At 50.6% G+C, this 22,002-nt stretch overlaps 1 protein-coding gene across 4 annotated transcripts in view; it reads right to left on the minus strand.

The window, feature by feature from the left end:
• LOC142559719 (latrophilin Cirl-like) overlaps window positions 1-21,541 on the minus strand; it is a 504,865-nt gene extending 483,324 nt beyond the window's left edge. For all 4 annotated transcript variants that reach the window (XM_075671296.1, XM_075671294.1, XM_075671295.1 and 1 more), the window contains exon 1: window positions 21,023-21,541. The gene's annotated coding sequence lies outside the window, so the exon portion shown is untranslated. The remainder of the gene's footprint in view (window positions 1-21,022) is intronic.
• Between the last annotated feature and the right edge of the window lie 461 nt (window positions 21,542-22,002).

The raw sequence follows: 22,002 nt of genomic DNA on the forward strand, positions 1-22,002 counted from the left end.
GAATGGAAAGAACGGGTTTGTAGCTGGGTAATTGAATGAAAATATTCATTTTTGTTTATTCCAAGTTGGTTATGGTAAATTAAGTAGAACATTTTTAGTTTTTCCTGGTGCCATCTTACCTGTAGGGTCTCTAAATTGGCTGTTTGCAAAAGGGCTGATCGGGATTTTTTCCAACTATAACAATTATATATGAACCTGACGCATTTTCGTAGGACATTTTGAAGTTTGGTAATATTGCACTTTGTGTGTGGATCCCAAACAATTGCTGCATATTCTAGAATTGATCTAATGAAAGTTTTGTACGCGAGCAGTCTAATTTCTGTAGAGGATTTACTAAGGGTTCTTAAATATCCAAGTCAATTGTTTCATTGCCTTATTTACAGTGTACGTTATGAGGTCATTCCATTTCAGATCTGATGTAATTATGACTCCTAAGTATTTGTATTTTGTAACCTGAGACAATGTGCTGTTATCGATGTTGTAGCGGAACTTCAAAGGATTAACTTTGCGTGCCACAGTCATAGCTAGTTTTTTTATAATTAATGAACATTTGCCAAGTGGAGCTCCAGGCTTGAATTTTACGTAGAGACATATTTAATAATTCCTGATCGTCGTGGCACAAAATCTCATGGTAATGTATACAATCATCGTCAAACAGACGTATTTTAGCTGATATATTGGCAGCAATATCATTTATAAATACCAAGAAAAGTAATGGTGCCAGGTCGGAGCCCTGAGGTACACCGAACTCTACAGGTACAGGGTCCGAACTGATTCCATCAATATATACTGTTTGATGCCTGAATGATAAGCATGCCGCTAGCCATGCGAGCAATGTACCATTTTTCAGAATAGGTTTAAGTTTCAAAAGCAGTTTTTGGTGACACGCTCTATCAAAAGCTTTCTCGAAATCCAGAAATATCATGTCTGATTGCCCCTATCTAATGCTGCTGCGAGGTCATGGACAATCTCTAATAACTGCGTTACCGTGGAATGTTTGCGACGGAAACCATGCTGTCGGCTATCAATAATGCAGTTTTCCTCAGCAAAAGTGGAAATATGTGCGAAGATAATGTGCTCGAGCACCTTCGCACATGCACATAATAAGGAAATAGGCCTGTAGGAAGAGACAAGAGCCCGGTCGTCGGTTTTGGGTATCGGTGCGATTTTAGCATGTTTCCAATCGTTCGGAAGTTCAGCACAGGACAATGATTTATCAGATATCAAGCATAAGTACTTTGCGCACCATTCAGCGTAACGGAAGAGAAAAGAAGCAGGAATGCCGTCAATTCTCGGTGACTTTCTGATATCTAGATTGAGCAGAAGTGTCAGTACACCCTCTTCACTAATAGGTAGATTATTTATTGCATGAATTCCGTCAAAAGCATTGAATGGTGGAATTACGTCATCATCCCTGGTGAACACGGAACAGAAGTAAAGGTTTAAAGCATCCGCCACGTCCCTTCGACCCGTTACAGCAGTGCCATTTATGATAAGGTTTGAAACTGATTGCTTCTTTGGCGACAAGTGATGCCAAAATTTTGCCGGCGACGAAACAAGAAACTCTTTTAAACGTACACTCTGATAATGGTCGTCACTTTTTTTATATAGCATTCTTGACAAGCAGTCGCAGTTCAGATAACTGGTGTGTGCCCTCAGGGGAAGGTCGTTGTAGAAACCGTTTCCTTGCTTTTTTGACTTTGCGGCCTGCACTGGCTATTTCTTTAGTCATCCATGGCTTGCAAGTACGTTTTACAACTTTTTTGTGTGGAATGAAATATTTTGTGCAGTGCATGACTAAATCTTTGAATTGCAGCCATAACGTATCAACGGATATGCCATTGCATTCATATTGGAAAACAAAGGAAGAGAATGAATTGTCCAATGCATCGAGTACATCCACATCACTTGCGCGAGAGAAATGGAGTACAAAGGTCTCTGTCGGTTTCAGTTTTGAAACTTTCATCAATTACATTCCAAAGTACACTATCTTGTGGTCTAAAATCCCTTAAAAAATGTGCACGCTCGGATTCATACGAATAACTGTCATTTACGAGGAATAAATCTAAAGTTGACGCACTTCCACCGCGAACACGAGTAGGCAGTTTCACTAATTGCGTTAAATTGTGTAGCAGAACTATGTCAACAAAGGGCTCCGCAGTAGGAGAGGGTGCATTTGGGAACTCATTATCCCAATCGACATCTGGAACGTTAAAATCACCTGCCAACAAAATGCTACAAGATTGGTTCCTATATTCGCATAGAAATTCATTCAGGTTTTCAAGAAATGCAGGGCTGCAGTTTGGAGGGCGATAATACCGCAATTAGAAGATGAAAATCTTCAAGAACAACCTTTACAACAACGCTTTCCATTCCAACAGGGTCATGTAGTCTGGACACATTCAAGCATTCCTTAAGAAGTACGGCTACGCCCCCACCTGGGGAATCTCTGTCGTTACGGTAAATTACATACCCTGCTGGAGTGATTTCGACATCGTTGATACCTCGATGTAACGAAGTTTTAGTAATAATTAAGATCTGTGGGCTATGGACCATAACAATACTTTCCAGATCTGCTGTTTTGTTAATTATACTACGTGCGTTGAGGCAACAAAATGTAACAGGAGAGTCGAGTCATGTCTTCTCAGACGCGAGTGAACGCGCAACGATGGGCATGCCCTATTTTCGTTTGGGTACTGTCCCGTCGAAACATTTCATTATCAATGCGAACTTTGTCGCATATCAACTTGACCTTTCCTCCCTGCCTTCTAATATCAGCCGTATTGTCCCACAAGTATTTTCTTACTTGCCTCGTGGCTGCCGAGAAGTCTTCACGAACAGATATGTTCTTTTCTTTTTTTAGCTTGAAACAGTTTTGAAGAACGTTCACTTTTTCACGGTGATCAATAAGTTTAAGAATGACGGGTCTTGGTTTATCTGGTTTCTTCCTGCCAATTCTGTGTATCCTTTCTACGGAAAATACCTGTACGCCTAGAGTAGTTTTGAACAAGCCATCAAGCACATCTTCCATAAGTGACGTAGACGTTTCGTCGCGGCGCTCAGGAATGCGAAACACAATTAGGTTGTTTCTCCTACTTCTGTCTTCAATGTCGACTAACTTTCTTTCCAGAGTTGTAATTGTTGTTTCCATATCAGCTATCCTCGTGCCTACCTCCTTTACTATTGCTGCTGGTTCCTCCACCTGCTTAAGCTTTGCCTCGATTGCGTCCAGTCTTTCCTGCATACTATTCCGACCACCTAGAATTTGCAGTAGCAGCTCAGCAGCTCCTCAGTGTTCGTACCGGGAATAACCTCGACATCACTACATAGCATCAGCAATGAAACCAAAATATCCTGTACATACAGGTACACCGCACAGACACTTTCGGGGCACGCCAGCAGGACCAGGCAACGGTTGCCAGTTTTTACAGTGGAAGAATTATTACTGACCTGCGCAAAAAGCCGGAACAGGTTTGACATGGTGTTGACCGGTGGCCCGCTGACCTGCCCACTGAAGTGATCAGCGTACAACGAGCTTCTTTTAAAGGTCGTGGCCGCGGAACTTGGGGGCGGTGCCGTCCAAGCGTCGACGTAATGCGGCAGTCTTGGCGCGCAGACTCCGTAAAGTCTGGCAGTGGTGACACGTGTTGCTCCATCGTAGGGCCCTGTATCGTTCATGTGGTCTGCGACCGCCTGTACGGATACAGGGCCAGTTGTGCACGACCGCAGTCGACTACAGCGTGATGTTCGAAAAAGAAAAGGCCCAGCCTAAGGTAACATCATGCGACGCACGCGATAGGACGACAAATTGGACGACATACGCCGTCTTCAATAAAAACACGAGCCGTGCACGCGGTCAAAGGCATAACGTGATGCAAGCTCGCCGTTCGTAATGACAGGTCAGGAACCGGTATGGTCACTTTTTTCAGTTCACTTATCACAGAAACTGCAGCTCCTGTGTGGACAAGAGCTTTGGTCGCGACTACGTCGATAAACACTGTGATTTCATTAGGGGGCAAAGTATGAGGCCTTGAAAATTCGGCGACGGCAGGGTTCCTGCCTCAGGAACTGTGGCTGTTTTACCTCGGCGGACAATCGGACCGGTAAAAAGCATGGGGCAAATGGAGCGGCGACGAGGTGAAGGCGACCGACGTGAGCTGAAGGTGGCACGGCGCGAATAAGAGTCCGAAGCGGTCAGCGTCAACATGGCATTCTGGTCGTTGAGGTGTGTATTCAAAGCGGTGCACGACGTGACGAAAATACCCTATACACGGCGGCGACAGTGGCGCGCAACATGCCCAGCGATACCGCAGGTGTTGCAAGATGGCCCGGGAGGTGGGTGCGCTGGTACGTGAACCGGGCGTTCGGGACGTGGCCGCGAGTAGAAGATGGTGACTGGGCTGCTTAGCGCTGGCGGCGGTCGCGCACATGAGCGAGTAACGGCTTCAGCGCAAATGACAGGCCCTGTAACGTGCGCTGGCGCCGCAGGGGTTGGCAGTGCCTCGGCGACTTCCCAATGACACGACGGAGCGGATTGTCCAAGGCGGTCTCGGGAGCAGATGCTGTCAGGATTGGGGGCTCAATCCCATCGCTCGTGATCCGTTGTCAAGATTGGAGTCCGGCATGAATTCGAAGGTAGCTGGCCCATGCCGTCGTCCAACTTATCCACGCTGAGGACGTTGATGAAGGGAAGGACTGCTTCTCATAGAGAACGAGGAATATGGGTTTATTTACAGTATTTACATGCAGTTCATCAGTCTAGCATGACTACGAAAGTACGTCAGTCTAACATGACTGCTTAAGAAAGTGTGTGTCGAGCATCCGCACAACAGCGGCTTATAAACACTCGGTCCCCCCTTGATTTCAAGGGGACGGAAACGTTCGTCCAGTCATTGTAAACACGCCGCCTCTCCCCAGGACGGCATACACGCACGCACGCACACACACACACACACACAGGTGCACGGTCCGGAGCCGACGTCAGAGGGGCTTCGTAGAACTCGGAGCTGACCCGGGTAGCGCTGCCGGGTAGCCATTGTCCTGCGTCTTGGTCGGTGGGTGGGAAGGGGTCCCCGACGACGTTCCCGCGGCAACAACACCCCCCCCCCCCCGCTCGCGGCCGACCCGGTTGGCGGTGTCGTGTTGCGGCACAAAGCCTGCTTCGTCAAATCATTCAGTCCCAATCACGACGAGGCCGTTTAGTTACAATGGCGACGAGGTGACGCCGTGCTAGAGGTTTGGAGCGGCACTCCAGGAAAAGATGACGCCCGTTGGCGCAACTGGCAGGCAAAACTTGCACGTCGTCGGGCCGTTCTTAACAGCGCCACAAGGGAGAGCTGGCCGCCCACTTCCTCACGGATGTACTGCTGAATTTGCGGCAGCAGGACGGAATATTCAGCTCCAGTATGTGTGGTTTCCAACGCTGAAATTTCCGGGGATTGCTCCCCCCTCCCTCCCCCCGCGTCGCGATGCGCAGCTGCAGCATTAACCGCACGCCTCCTCTACAAAATAAAGGAGGCCATGCATTCATCATTTACACGCACGCTGTTCGTTGTATACACGTGACAGTTGAAACGTATGTTTTATTTTACTCGTGTTTGTTTCATTAGCTGCACAAGAACTGCGTGACGTGTACACGCGCAGCAAAGAACGGCTGGATTGTCGTGCGCTCGCTATCTTCGTCACCCCCCCCCCCCTACCTCTCGGTCTCGTGAAAGATTTGCACGCACCCACGGCTTGCCGCGTCCGTTTTCGGATCGCTACGTCCGTTGCCAATTGTCGCGCGACTGCTTATAAAGTAGCGCATCGGCGCGCCTTGGTCAGCCCTCGCTGGACCGCGTCTCGAAGAGGAGGAACACATTGCGGTGCGAGAGAGAGGCCGGCCTACATACCGCAGAGCGCCTTCCCGCAGAGCACGTCTAATCGAATGCAAATTAAATCCGCGCCGCGGTTCGCCCTTGGGCGTGGTCCGTCCACGCGCGCGAGATGCGATCGGGCAAACTACGGTGGAAACAACAAATTTTCCCACGTCCGGACAGGAAGTGAGCGGCCCCTTTACTCGGGGACTTTCGGGACAAGAAGGACTCTCGCGAAACGAGAAGGCCGCGCGCTGTGTCCGCACTTCGAATGAGCAGAAGAGGGCGACACCCGGCAACTGCGCAAATCACCAAGCACGAAAATCGCGCTTTCCAAGTGCACAGCTTCGTCACGAGTCGGTCAGAACCCCGTGGGCGGGTGCTTGACGCGCGAGGCGGCAGTACTTCACCGCGAGTTTCGCCGACGTTCGAACGATGGGATGTTAAAACCGCTATTGCGCCCATGATACGCTCTCCTGTTGCAGCAGGCGTGAGCGGCGTCGTAAAGATTCGCGCACTGGCGCCGCGGCGTCGTGGCTGCACAACGGCCTGCAGCTCGAGCGACGCTGGGGGTTGTGAAAGTTGTCGCGGGTCAAAGAGGCTGCTGTCAACGGTGCACGCTATATAGAGAACCTCACGACGACGCCAACGGCAGTGACGACGGAAAAAATTCTTTCGGAGAGTCCGTCGCTATCGCAATAAATATAGGACGGAAGCTTCGTCCGTCCTTTTCGTTATACGTTGTTGCAGTAGAAAGAGACTAGTTGTGAGCAACAAATTCACATTTAACCAACAACTATGTCAAGGTACAGTTTCGTTACCGCCGCAACAAGACACGCACTCGTTTCCGCGTCAGCAGCCAATGTCCACCTCATGAACGCCCAGTTCCGACGTGTCCATTGTTCAGCAGATGTCGTGCGCGCAGCGCGTGCTTACGCTGCGGGCAAAAGATTGCAGCTCTATTAGTTCTTTGAGGCGGAAGTTGCTCGGGTATACATCAAGGAAACAGCTATTTCTCCACGTGAGAGAAATGAATGAATGAATGTGTGGTTTTTATTGGCGCAAGGGCCAGGTATGGCCAAAGAGCGCCACGCCAGTTTTAGTGACTTCGCAATGTAGTGATGGATTCTATCACGTTGAAGTGACGTGGCTGTAAAGGGGCCTAAAAGATAGTCGCTGTAAAGTTCGTAAAATCTACGTGTAGTAAGATTATGGCGATGACTAATGACGTGTACTATGAGCCTTAACGTACATTGCGAGGAATGTTATGATATACAAAACATGTCAGATGGAAAGATCGGCCTCAGCACTATGGCCTCACCAGAGCCCTTGAGACGCAAAGGCCTGGAGGCATGTGCTATACAATACTGCTATCGGAGCCGCATCATCTGAAGAGACGAAGCGTTACCAATGTGTAGGACTAATAACATGTAGGACAACATAATTGAAGAAACCAAGGACTGCTTTGGCGTGAAAAAGCGGTTCTTTGCCAAGGAACATAGCCGAGCGAAGTGAGGTACAATAGCGGTATGCCAGAGGAAAATGCTTCATTCTATCAGCTTCGGCTTCCCGACACTCCAGTAGGACGTAGAGCACGGTCAGTCTCTCCCCGCATCTACCACAGGTTGGAGGTTCATTTCCAGAGAGTTGAAAATTATGGTTCCCAAATGTGCAACAGTGCGCAACAAAATTCGGCCAGCACAACTGGCTATCAAACCAAGAAAATTCAAAACCGGTGAAAACTCACCACGACCCTTGAACATGGAATTGGGAATGAAAAGATCAAACATATATTTCATGACAGTGGAAGTCTCTGTTGAGAGCGGCTGTTCTCTATCAGCCTCTGGCCGGAAGGTTTCCGACCTTCAGCGCGGCTCTTGAAGACCCTGCGAATGACGACATCGCACGACCTTCGTCGTGCCTCGTCTGCTCGCACTTGAACCAGACGGTTGCTCCAGGGCGCTTGCAGTTTGCAAATACGAGTCGGAATGAGTGAAAATAAGGACCCGCAAGCGAAGCAGGCTTGCGCAACTATAAACGCCGTTACCTCTTGAACGTTATTGCGTCGCGCCCGCAAAGTGCCAGGTGGATTTTGGGAAGCATTGCATCGACGCAAGCAAAACCTAGCCCGAAAATTTCACAACAAGCAGTGAGTCGACCGGAGCAGATGCGTCCCAGAAGGCACGAGACCGGAAGTGCGCGTCGTCTGCTCGCCGCCGAAGACGCCTCGCTGCAGGAGCCGTGGCGTCGAGTGGCTCACAGGGAGAGTGGAATTAACTCGCCATCAACGCGAAAGCTGCCACGCCTCGTTTGCGTCGAGCAACGCTACCAATTGTTCCTTGAGCGCCGCAGCCACGCGAGGGAGGTCGTTGATATCGCTCCCAGTACACGCCCGTTTGGCTGACAATGGCACAACATCGGTTAGCGCGCCAGCACAGTCGCAGACTTGCGAGCGGCAGTATCTCGCATCGCGCGAGAGCCTTATCGAACGCGCGGTCGTGCGCTGGAGCTCCGCCGCGGCGAGAGCAAACGGTCGGCACTCGACTGCGGGATGCGTCAGAAGCCAAAGCTCGGATAGCGCGCTCTCTGCACGCGTGCCGTCGCGCTCCACTTGAGGCGAAATGTTTTTATTCATTCACGACTGTTTCCCGTCGTTGTGACGAAACAGGTCAAGGCGGTTTCTTGGAGAATATTTTTCCGGCCTACAGGACGTTCTCTGTACCGGCCGATTGTTGGTGTTCAATAAAGGCGAATTGGCTCGCGTTCATATTGTTACGGGGTTAAAAACAGTCAGACGTATATTTACAGGATATTTACAATAATTGTAGCAGCTGACAAGATGGTAGACAGCGCGCGAAGTCCAGAGCGTCGTCTTCTTCCCCCCAAAATGAAAACATCTTCTTCGTCAGCGTGTCACATGAGCCCCGGCGGCTGAAGCACCGGCTCGGTGCTGGTTAGGAGGCGAGCGAGTGATACAACTTAAGACGTGCGACCTGGACCACGTCGGGGCGATGCTGACCCACGGTTGGCTCAAGAGGGGCCATTTTGTACGCGACGTCAGTTACTTGACGCAAGACACGGTAAGGGCCAGAGTAGCGTGAAAGTAAGTTCTCCGAGAGGCCAACGCGTCGCAACGGTGACCAAAGGAGAACCAGGCCGCCCGGTGTGTAATGGACGTCAAAATGGCGGACGTCATATAAACGCCGCCGATTCTCCTGCGACTCCACAAGTCGACGTCGGGTATTTGAGTATGGCTTCACGGGCGTACTCGCATGTGGAATTCAGACTAGCAGGCAGAACGGTGTCGAAAGGTAGCGTAGGGTCGCGGCCAAACAAGGGGAAGAATGGAGAGAAGCCTGCGGTGTCATGGCGAGACGAATTATAGGCGAAGGTAACGAACGGTAGCTCAACGTCCCAGCTGCGATGGTCAGCGGAGACAATAAGTCTGACTGCCCGTATCTTATCGTGATCAGGGCGTACACCAGAAGAATCAACGAGATGCCCAAGCACAGAAATTTCATGACGACCGAAGTGGCACTTGAACGAACTTAGTTGTAGCCCCGCCTGACGGAAAACAGATAGGATCGTCGATAGGCGTTCGAGGTGTGTCGCAAAAGTCGGATAAAAAACGATCACGTCGACCACGTAACATAGGCAGATGGACCACTTGAAACCGTGCAAAAGGGCGTCCATCATCCGTTCAAATATGGCTGGGGCATTACATAAACCGAAAGGCAGCACTTTGAACTGATACAGGCCATCGGGAGTAATAAATATGTTGCAACAGAACTGCTTCTTGGCCTAGTTGGTGCTTGCTAAAAGACATGTTTTTTGCCGCAATTGAACACACACAAAAGGAAGACACATAAGGACACCACGGGCGGCACTTCCAACTGAATTATTTTGGGCTGCGACCCAGGAATATATATATATACATACACGCATGCGCGGGCTGTTCACAGATTTACGTTATCCAGCGGTCAAACAATCTAGTTTCCGATTTATAGAGCACGATAGATGTATCGCTAATGCAATCTGTACCTTTATTTTTTATATAGCAAGCTTCCATCGACTCCTGTGCTGTTTGTAATCTACTTCTGCCAAGAATCCTAATCTCAGAAAACCGTGGTTTGCACATGCAGGCCTTGCAGTGCGCAGGCAAATGTGCCACGCCATCTTTCGTTAGATTTAGTTCGTGTTCCCTGGCTCGTTCCCTGTCTTTATGTGTCTTCCTTTTGTGTGTGTTCAATTGCGGCAAAGAAAAACATGTCTTTTGGGAGTAATAAAAGCTGTCTTCTCGCGGTCCATGTCATCGACGGCAATTTGCCGGTAGCCGGAGCGAAGGTCGATGGCCGAAAAATATTGTGCTCCATGCAGGCAATCCAGGGCATCGTCAATGCGTGGTAGCGGACAGACGTCTTTCTTTGGTACCTTGTTGAGGTGTCGATAATCGACGCAAAATCGCCAACTGTTGTCCTTCTTTTTAACTCGTACAACAGGGAATGCCCATGGGCTGCAAGAAGGTTCGATGATGTCTCGAGAATGAATCTTGTCAACTCCATGTTGGATGATGTGTCGCTCAGTAGGCAAGACGCGGAAGGGTCGCCGATGGATCGGGCTTGCGCGCATGACCGGTGTGATGTCCAGAGCGTCGTCGTCTTCAGAGGAAAGATGAAAAGATGAAAAGACCAAGATGAAAACATCTTCTTCGTCAGCGTGTCACAATATGTAGCTCCCTAAGTAATCATTCATTGTGTGAGAAACATTGGCAACACTATATGCTGAATACTTAACCCCACGTAAAGTTTATTAGTAAAGCCTAATCGGCAACAAAAGCGGCAAACATCCTCTCAAACTTTCGAGCACGCTTTTCCACAAGCGGCGCTTCGATGCCACAGCGGCGTCGCGGCCGATGCTCACATCTGCACGTTCGTTCCCGTGCCTTCGGCGCGTTGGCTGACGCCGATGTTGTGGCCGCGGGCAAAGGGCGGCCGACGTCGGGGCCTTTCACAGCGAAGCTGTCTGTGGCTAGGATCTGGAAAATTGTGTGTCCCCGAGATGTTGACAAAAACAAATCATCGTGTGGGTCGATCCTGGTGAGGGTGCAGAAAGGGTACAAGCTCAACAACACATATCCCCGTGGGGTCGGAGACCTGTAACGCGCCCTTGAACTACCCTTGTCCCACGCGGGACCCAAAGAGGTCCCAGGCAAAGGGGTGAGAACAGACGTTTCTGTAAAAAATGTTTTGCAGAACTTTTTCAGAAAGGACTGTTAAAAAATTCTCGGCGCCACCCGCGCGCGCCACTGCTCGTCGTCGTCCAAAGCTCATGACTCCAGCCCAGAATTTCACTTCTGCCGTCGTAATGCCGCGTTTACGGGGGCGGCACGAGCTTAAGGGGCTATGAGCCATTCATTGTCTTACGCGACGGTCACATTTAATAACAGAGGGGATATACGCGAATGTATGTGCGTACCTATATCGCCACGCTGGCCACAGCTTAGGGCAATAAATATGTTCGTACCTTTGTTCAATATTATGGGTCACCTCCGTCACCTGTATTCAACCAATATATAGCATAACCACCATATAAGAAATTAATATAAATATTGAGCAATACAGCAATACAGATTTACGTATGCACTGAACGTACGTATTTATTGATTTACTGTGAGAGCTTTTCAAATAGGAAAGCTTTAAAAATTGCATCCTTCCTATACAAAAGCTTAAATTTACCCGCCATGTCACCTGTAAATATTAGTATCAGGTCCACTCGGACATTTCATATTTACTTTTATCCTTTTTTTTTCGAACTCTTTTCTGGAATCTTTTAATCCCATTCCCCATCCCTATACAGAGTAGCATGCCAGCAGTTATATACGCGCCGGCAAAATTCTCTGTTTTTCCAATAAAGAGCCCTCTCTCTCTCTCTCTCTGTGAGAGCTTTTCAACGAATATATAATTTGTGTAATAACTCACATGACTGATGCATGTCAACATTTTCCAACATTCCCTCGCTTAAAGGCTCCACAAGGGGCCTTTAAGGGTATAACAAGTGGCGGTGGTGGTGGTGGTGATGACTATGATATACGCAGGATTGCAGCACAGCCTGTCCACTGATCCAGTCGACAAGATTTTCGCATAATAATAAATAACTAGATCCCTAAGAATGCCCTCCCCCAGTTCCTCCGCCTCAAAAAACTAAAGAAACATGCGCCAGCACGTTTGCCTGCGTGAGAGCCCCTGCCGATATAATGTCGCGGTCAGTGACCGGCGCCATACAGCATAAACAGACAAGTCATTCTGCCCGATTCGGAGTTCACTTGAGAAACAGCCAGTAATTTTTTGCTCCCAAGCATCCAATTAACTAACTAAAACTAAATCGCAAGCTTTCTTTTATTTGCTATTCTAATCGTCAAGATTTCAATGAGGCAATTGTAAAGAATTACGAGAGACGACAAAAGTAGCCATTCCCAGCTAGGTACGCATATCACGTGTGTGTTTTTGTTCCGGCCAAGAAAGCGCCCCGAAGAGAAGTGTCTTTATACACACGAACGGACAAATTTGTATTCGTAGAAAATATGACATAACACGTTTCGCGTACTTACGCTTCGACCGGGGCGCGGTCGAAACGTAATTATACGAAGTATCCATACCCGTGCACATATGTATAAAAATAACACCCGGTATCGCAGAAAGAAAGTATACAACAGAGCCATTACCTAAGATGACTAAAATAAAGTTATGACGGAACTGCCGTAAAAATTCCGACATACACTATGTTGTAAATCCAGCGTTGAATGAATACCAGTAGCGGCAACAATTGGCTAACATTTCAACGCGTACAAGACCATTGACACGACTGCGAAGAGCTAAACGACGCCCCAAGGACTCGCCCAGGAAACAGCAAAATTAAATTATGGGGTTTTACGTGCCAAAACCGCTTTCTGATTATGAGGCACGCCATAGTGGAGGACTCCGGAAATTTCGACCATCTGGGGTTCTTTAAAGTGCACCTAAATCTAAGTACACGGGTGTTTTCGCATTTCGCCCCCATCGAAATGCGGCCGCCGTGGCCGGGATTCGATCCCGCGACCTCGTGCTCAGCAGCCCAGCACCATAGCCACTGAGCAACCACGGCGGGTACCCAGGAGAGAGCAGCAGCAGAGAAACCCCGACGGGGAGTGTCCTTCCTCCTCGGACAGTGCGACACGGTGGCGCACAGCTACGCGCGCGTCTTTCGGGGCAACTTGGAAGCCCCGACGTCAGATGACCGCAGTGACTGCAGGCTTGGCCGACGCGCAGTTGAGAGCCCCGCGGTTTGCATCGTGCGCAGACACTGTTCGAAGGAGGACGTGAACGGCGATGTTGCTATGCGGTAGAACGAAGCCAAAAAGTAAACCTGCAGCAAAGAAAGCTTTTCGGGCCGGATACACACGCAGTCCACAGCAGCCAGCGCAAAGGCGAATCGACGGCGCTTAAAGGGACACTAAAGGTTACCAGACAGTCAAGTTAAAGTGATAAACCAATGCTCTAGAACGTCTAAGGCGTCAATATAATCGCGAACAGAGCTTTAGTAACCGAGAAATTGAGGTAAATGCATGACACGATTTGAGACCCCCCAGCGACATTCCGGTACTAGCCCGATGACGAAAGCACTCCTCATCATAATTTATGTCACTATACTCAACTATTAAAAAGATCATTTCATTAGATTATAAGACAGAAGAAAATGCTACTTGTCTACTTCTATTCGATTCTAAGAAAAAATAACATTTTGACGTTACCCTTGAGTAGTATGGGTGATCGAAAGGTTTCGTTTTCGTTCGACTTTGCGCGCTCGACTTTGCGCCGCGCGCGCTTTGGAGTTTCAGTTGTTTCTTTATCGCGTCGTGCTGCGGTTGTCCTGCTGGCTCGCGAAACTTGCATTTGGAACAACCAGCGAGAATGCCATGTCCATGTGATGTCGTGGAATGCGCGAACGGTCCGCGGAACTTGGCCAAGGGCAGTTGCAGCGGCGAATCCAACGTTACTTATCACTGTGTGCCAACGAGTGAACCTCTGCGTTCGAAGTGGTTAAGTGCCGTACCTCTGCCACAGCGCGCTGGCAAAGAGCCGAAAAATCACGTAGTGTGCTCGCTGCACTTTCGTCCAGAGGATTACGAGTTCAACGCCGACTTACTGAAGTCGCGTGAAGTGCCTTTCAAAGCAGTCCGTCGTCGTAGTAGTACGCAACGACGCCGGCAGCGCGAGCCCTCAACAGCAGGTCACGTTCATCAATGCTTAAATCACTGAACTCGAGCCCAGCATCGCGAGCTAATGTGTCGTTGTCAGGGTCATCCATTGCAACGAGCGTCGAAGTTGGCGTCATAAAATAAAGAACCAGCTTATCGTCGTGCGCTTTCCCTTCCGCTAGCCACCATAGTTCCGCTTTCGCGCTGCTTTCGGCTCTGTCTTGGCTCTTTCCGGCCGCGCGTTTGCGTTTTGTGCAGAAAAGCCGTAGCGCCGTCTGCGGGAGCCGCTTTACTCACCGACGGCGCAACGTCACTATGAGACCATGACGTCAATACTCCTCGATCGGTGGGCGGGTGATTTGAGCTGCGCTAGAGGTACGCGGACGCTTCAGAACGCATTTTCTCTTAAAATAAGTCTCTTCTTCGCACGAAACAAGCGTTTCGAGGTTTCTGGGATGGTATTTCAACAGTCCACCTTGACTTAATATTAACCTTTAGTGTCCCTTTAAGGCGCGGGCCAACAACCGCCGCCGCCGGTGCCGCTCTCTGTGCGCGTCGCCATTGAACGAACACGTCGCGGGCCTCGATCAATGCCTCGGCGGTTGTTGTCTTGTCCTCGGTTTTGATGGGCTGCACCGTTTGTAGCTTTGTCTTCGTCTTATTATTAGGCGGTCACAAGACCTCGGACACGATGTCTTGTATTCTTTAACATTCATCTATGGTAGCGCCACGTGCCGTGACCGGCCATACCTTATACCTGGTCATTGTTTTGCTTTACTCTTGCCACCTCGTTCTTCGTTTCCTCTTCTGTCCCCCTCCCGTTAGCTGAACATCCTGCACCTTTCTTCGCTTACAAATGTGTACATATGTTTTCACACGATATAATAATAGCAATAATAATAATAATAATAATAATAATAATAATAATAATAATAATAATAATAAGTGAAATGACTTGGAGCTTCAATACCAGTTGGCCCAATGTCGCTCCCCTTTTGCGCGTTTATGCAATCCGTACAACTAACGTTCACACACACGTACGTACGCCGTGCTACAGTTACACGCCTAGCCTGTGCAACGGCACCGTATTCACGCTGCACAAGTTAACGCGGAAGCGGACCCACCCAATGCCGAAAGTGGCACTGCCTTCTCCCATCGTGCAGCAACACTCAAGAGGCGGTGACGGTGAGGTACCGCAACTGCGCCTCTTGGCGGGGCTCGTCGCACCTAGTCGCACCGCCACCACCGCGCACGCGCGAGGCCGACAAGCTCCGCGCATGCGCTCTGCCGCTCGCTGCGTGCCCGGGGCGCGACAAGCAGCGCGCGAGTGCAGGGGCAACAAGCAGGCGACGCCGCAACAGATGGCGAGACCATTCCTCGCTCGCATCCGGTCCGACTGCCGGGCAATTTCGGACGCCTCGGTGGAGCTCGGCGGCGTGCCACCGTGCTTCTTGCCTCATCTCCGATGCGCTCGGCTATAATGTATAGGTCCCGCGCGAATCGCGTGAAAGCGCTCACTCTGCCGTTCTTTTTTTTTTTTTTTTTAACCATGCGTGTTCATTTGTGCAATTCGCGTTTGCGAAAAAGAAAGAGAGAAAAATACCGGGCTCCAGAAAAGCTTGTATGCGTTGTTAGGTTCCTTGAGCCAATCAGCCTACACTGGTTCTTGTTATAAAGGCACCGTACACCTTTCTGCGATATATCAGCGTGGCATAGCATTCTCGACAGGAAAGTGACGAGCGCAGAATTTTCGAGAAAGGAAACGCAAGCGAGACAAATGACGTATTATTGTTGTTGGACAAGCTCCAAAGGGAGCAAGCATTCTTTAACAGTGTTGGATCAAGACGAGAAGGAACTCCACAAGCGCTGGACTCGCACGTCGAGAATCAGACGAGCAGGATACCCGAGCAGAGTGAAGCGTCAACTCGTGGAACGCTCGACGCCTCCACAAGTGCCAGCGCGCGACCGGAGGAGGGCACCACGCTTCGCAGTTCCGCACAAATACGGGCTTCGGCATCCGGCGTGAGCGAAACGAGCCAGGTAGCCGCGTCAAAAGAGTCGGACGACGGCCCCAAAAGCCGCCCGAAACTCACGCGTCCGTATTGTTTTGCGGCTAGAACGCAGACGGCGTTCGGGCTGCATCTGCACGCGAAAGCATTGCAGCGCAGGCGTGGAAGCAATTAGTGACAGCTTTTGCGTTCCTTTTCTTTTTTCCCCTCCGTTCGCACGGCTGTCGTGAGCGCAGGGAAGATCCGCACAAGAAGCTCACGGGAACAAATGCGTCGGGTGTTCCCAAACACACAATTATTTTTTCGGTACGATCTTATGTCTCGAAGCGAATGTTTATATAAGTTGCATATTTGCGCCAATTATTCGGACTTTAATAAACTAAGGGCGCCTTTACGACGTACCGCCTTTTAAAAATATTGGTTCTGGTTTCGCCTTGCATGCGCGTCTTGCGAGGAAGTCGAGCACTGGTCGCAGCAGCAGCAGGGACGCGGTCCCCCCCTCCCTTTTCGCCAGAAGGTGGAGAACCGGTTTGCACAACGCCTCCTACCGTGCACGGCCCGGCGGCGGCAACGCCCCGCTTGGCCCCGCGAGGTCCATGGCGGCCACTCGGCGAGGTGGATTTCGCCTCGGCCACTTGACGTGCCCATTTCGCAGATGCGGGCCGACTCGGCCCGTGTTTACGCGAAATTTGGCCCAAGAAAAGCTGCAACGAGCACGGGCGACATTATGCCGGAGGTTCAATTTGCGGACTCCGCGCACTACTCGCTCGCTTTTCGACGAGTCTGCGCACAGAGCCCGCTGCGGCGTCTGAACGAGTCTCGGCGAACTTGTTTCAGCCGGGTGCGAACGGTTCATGACGAGCCCACCGTGCACGCCAGCTCGCCTGGCGAACGTGATCCGACGCACCATGTTCGGGGAATCCGCCAGAGCGTGCGAGCCATCTGAATAAGGTGATCGCGTCCAGTAAACGAAATTTTATAAGTGCGAGGCTGTACTGCAAACGGTGTGGGCACTGCAAGATCGTTGAGAAAGGTTATCCAAGTTTGGGTCATTTATGCAGTGCGTGCGCGATACCCCCTTTAACCTCGAGCGCCTTCCGACACGCTTCAAGTCTGAGCCCATTAATTCGGCAGTCAGAATGACTCGGTGATTTCGCGAATATCCTGCGAGCCCAAGTGAGTTTGGGTACTAAGCCTTCCCGAGCAAGTTCGGCGGAGTCTGAGTGGGCTAGGCTGAATGTCACCTTGAAATCGGGACAAGGCTCTCTATATTTTGCCGACCTATGTATGCCAGTTTTCGTTTCGCGATAACCTCCCGGGAGACGTGCTGGGCGTCGGCGAACACACTTGACCTCAGCGCTGCAGCCCCGTCGGCCCGAAGCCTCGTTGGACGACTGGTGCGTGCGAAGACCGTGGTCGTCTGTTTCCGACAACTGCTTCGAGCGTGCACGCCACTTCCTCGGCGGCGTGAAACGGAGGACACCGAAGAATGGCTGCAACGTTCGCATCAGCGCGTGTGGTGTCGCTCTATGTTCTTCATCGCCGATTTCGAGACGTGGGCTTCGACCGCCCCCCACTGCGAGCGCGGTTGGGCGCCGCCGACGAGTCATGCCGCGGAGCGAGCGACGGGGCGGTCGACAGGCTCGGCCACACAGCCGGTCACGATAAACGGCGGCGCGCACAACGTTGCCCAAGGGCCGCATTGTTTATCGCGCACAATGAGCTCCGCGGACCAGGAGGCGCTGCGTGCAAACCACTCGCGCGGCAGCGACGCCGTTGTGTTCGGCCCTCTTGGCAAAGCGCGGACGCTCGTCGAATTGCTGTCGCGCTGGTAACAGCAACACACTAGAGGAACGTGTTCGTAACGTTCTCGAGTGGCCTCGCACGGTTAGAGCGTGCTTGGACAGACACTGATGTGCGAGAACGGGCGTCCGATTCGAGCCCACGCTAGCCAAACTGCACGCAGCTAGCACTACGCATTCCGCGCTGGTGGAAAGATAGCATTCTTCTTTACTTTCCCGCGCGGATGATGGATGGTTTAAAAAATGTTGAAGACGCAACGTTAACTATATCGCGAGCACGCACACAGAGTAGAGCACGCAAAGCGCGTCCTTTCTGTCAACGCGCATGGACAGTGCGTTGACAGATTGCCCGCTTAGTGGAGAACAACTTTCCGCGTGCATACATTCATTTCCAATAAAATTACGTTGTTTGCGTGCTTGACCTGCACGAAATATGACCCAACAACGTGTAAGAAGTCTCCACACACACTGCGCTAGCGATGTCTTGCATGCACGCTTTAAAAGAAAACTGAAAGCCGTCACTGAGCGAGATAAATGTTCTAACTGGCCGACACGATTAGCAACAAGTGGCATGTGAAAATAAACGCGGAGATTCGCACCGTCACAAGCTGTAACGCGCATGGTTCACATCAAGGAGATGAGACCAGCTTCGCGGCTGCACACCGAGAGCCACAAAGGCTGCGAGGTTTTCTGAAAGACGTGAATCTCTCGCGGCCACGAGCTGCGTGCCACATCGGCGACGCCGCCAATGTCGCGTAAGTACGCGACATTCGCGTATTTGCATTACGTGCACAAGTGACATCACTTGGCATGGCAATACAACGGCACGACAACGGGCATCAACCAATCTCACTCGCGTACCGATTCGGGCGAGGTGTGGTCTGGCCCTCGCTGGATGCCCGACCAGTTAACACCAAGTCACTGGCGCACGCGGTGACGAGAAAGCTCGTTAACCGCGTCGATCCGCTTCGAGTGAAAACCGGCACAATATGCAGGCGCTTACTTTGGACAAACGTATCGGTAAGCAGTAAGCGCAGTGTGCTATTTTCTGAGGCTAAAACAGACAAGCCAGGTATGCCGTTTGGAACCACAGTCGGTGAAAAAGGAACATGACGAGAACAAATGAGTGAGTTTAAAAAAACAGTAGAGCTCAGAAATTAATGCCTCTTTCGTCACTTGGAATAGCTTCGACGTGGTAGAATGCCTAGAGGAGTTCGGTGGTTATGTTTTTCCAGAAGAGGCGATGCTGTTCAGCGAGAGTTGAGTCGTACAGACGTGGCGCGGTGGATGTGAATTCTGCCAAAATGTCAACGGGCATTCGAGCTGTTGTCGAAAGGGTAACTTTCGCCACGTTTGACGAGAAGGTGTTTTTGCAAAGCAGAGGTACTGGCATAAGCTCGTGTGTAGCACCCATTCACTGTAACGTTTTTGTCGCTCTCAGGCCAAGCGATCACTTACAGTTTGGACGAGGACACAGTTGTGGCCGCTTTCACGGATTCATCGAGTGCTTACGTAAACACGCTATACGACGATGCACCAGAGCGTGGTCACTGGCGATTTTGAAGTTTTTAGCGGACACAGGGCGAGGGTACATCCTTTACCCACTGGTTTTACACATAGATTAATTTAACGGCTTACCGTGGGTGGTCCCTCCTTGCCATTTGACCGAGCGCAGTCAAACTGTATAAGAGCGACTGCAAGCATGTCCCTCGAATTCGCGTTGAAGGAAAAACAAACTTTTAAGGCAAGCCTTAAAAAAGAAATGAAATTTCGATGCTTTCTTCTCTTTTTCTTTGGCTGGCTATCATTGTTCTGTTATTGTTGCTGTCATGCACGGCGCCACTGCACGAAATAAAAGAAAGCGGCAGCAGTCGATGACAGCGCGCGTAATGTGATCGGCTGCCGCCAGACTCGGGATATCAGCTGCTTGCAGGCTAGAATCTAGGTGGCTGTGCAAAATAGGGTAGTGTTTACGTCTAATGAGCCGTCGGCATGGTCTACATTAAATATCCTGCAAGATGTTCTGCGTAGGTCGAACAGGAGCGCCCTTATGTTTGCTGGTTCAACGGTGGTTTCCAGCGACATAAATTTTGAACATAAATTTGAACATAAATTTTGAACAAACATCGTAACGCGTGAGCGACTGGAGGCATAGAATAAATAAATGCACAGACAGTACCGACCGCCAGACTGCACTCAAGGGAGACGAGCTGTCTGGACCTGAAACTGTAATCTTTTGATTAAGATCTGTTGTCGTTCGGTTGTATTGCAACCAACGTCGTTTCTGCACATACGAACACGCATGTGGTATACGTATATGTCGGAAAGAAACTTGTCGGTAGTGCTTGTCCTGTTTGGTGCGCATATATGGGTGAGAAAATAGCATCTGCTGTGCACCAATATACTGCCACGCAGACAAGAAGATCTTGAGCCGCCATGGACATAGCAATGTGTCGCCGCGTTGTTGGTATAGCTCGCTGTGTTCACTAACCCGTGCGGGCCTCAGAACGTCAACTTTTTGACTCTGTACTACACTCTTGGCGAGTGCTTGTTTTAATTTCATCCTAACCGACTCTCAGTGCATGCGCGATGTGTAGCGTGTTTTTGAGACTATATGTGACGTACTATAGACCTTTAAGGCGAAGATTGAGAGTCGATGCTGAAATTTATTTATTCACGCCATTTTACTTGCTTTACCATTTAAGCTGTAGCACTGACGCAAACAGGAAAAAAAACTCCGGTTTGGCGCGGCCGTCACAAATTCGACGAGTGCAGCTCGGATGCTTGCAACGGTACGCGGCAGGAGATGGCGATTATCGCGCCAACTCACTCGCGAGCAAACCGAGTCGCTTTTGGATGCAACGCCCGCATTGGAGCCGTGCAGGCGTTTCCAACTGTACCAGCACGCTTTCGATACTGCACGCAGCACGGATCGGTATCTATAGGGCTGCTGCTAGCGAGAATTTTTTTTTTTTTTGGGGGGGGGGGAGTTTTATTTTTGTTAATTTGAGTAACGTTGGTTAGCTTCCTGTAAGCTAGCAGAACATTCAGGCCCATAACGGCAGTGGTATTTTCACGAGAAAATAACGGGACGGGAACATCTGACAGTGGAGCTTTTCTCACCTTGTATGCAAGGGACATCTACGGATCACGCAGCCGTTGTTTATCCTTGATTCACCGAATTCACAGACACAGGCGACTTCACCCGCCGTTTAAATCCTGGTCATTTCTGCGTCCCGCAAGGTCTGCCGAGCTCTCAGATGTTCGCATTCATATTGAACGAAGAAGCGCGCCCGACTTCTGGGAGCGGAGCAGGCGCCTGTAGATAGACGGTGGCTACCTGTTGTGCACGTTCCGCGCCCACTGGTGAATTGACTGGTCTAGGCAACAACGCGCACTCCCTGTCGCGAAAGACAGCGCGTCACCGGCCGCACATTCACTGTCACACACTTATGCACGACTAAGACGGTTGTCGATCACTCGCCCTCCGGTGCTTCGAAACGACGGAGAGTTCCTTGCGCTGGCAAGTGGAAACTGCGATACGCCACCGATGCAAGTCCAAGCAGAGCTGCAAGGCAGACTTGAAACTCGCGCACACACAGCCACAAACGCACACACCCGACAGGCGAGGCCGACGGGCAGTCTGTTCCCGCAACGATGCCCAAGCGAGAAGCGTCCACGAGAGGCGCCGTTGTCGCCTGCCGCCTTCCTTCTCACTCGCGCGGGAACCACTCTCAGCCAATGATACAGCGCAATCTTCAAAGACCCGCCGTTTCGGGCTATCTGATTGGAGGAGAGATGTTCTCTTCCCGCCTGAGGTGTACGGCATGGCGGGCGAGCAACAGAAGGCAAGCGCTTTCCCAAAAGCAGCAGCAGACGAAGCTCTGCCTGCAGGAGTCGTCGCTTTCCCGGCTCCTGTCTGTTCGCAGGCAGAAGGTGGGGTGTCGCCTCGCTGGAGTACCTGGTTTTTCTTTATTGTGCTTTGCTCGGCGCAGCGGCTTGCTCTGCTGCAGCTCCCGTTCACTCGTCTGCTTTGCGATCTCTTGTTTGGCTTCACCGCCCTGTTGTGCGCGGCGTCAATCCCCTCCCGCGGCTGATTTCCC

Source organism: Dermacentor variabilis, chromosome 10, assembly GCF_050947875.1.
Source record: "Dermacentor variabilis isolate Ectoservices chromosome 10, ASM5094787v1, whole genome shotgun sequence".
In the NCBI taxonomy this organism is placed as follows: Eukaryota; Metazoa; Arthropoda; class Arachnida; order Ixodida; family Ixodidae; genus Dermacentor; species Dermacentor variabilis.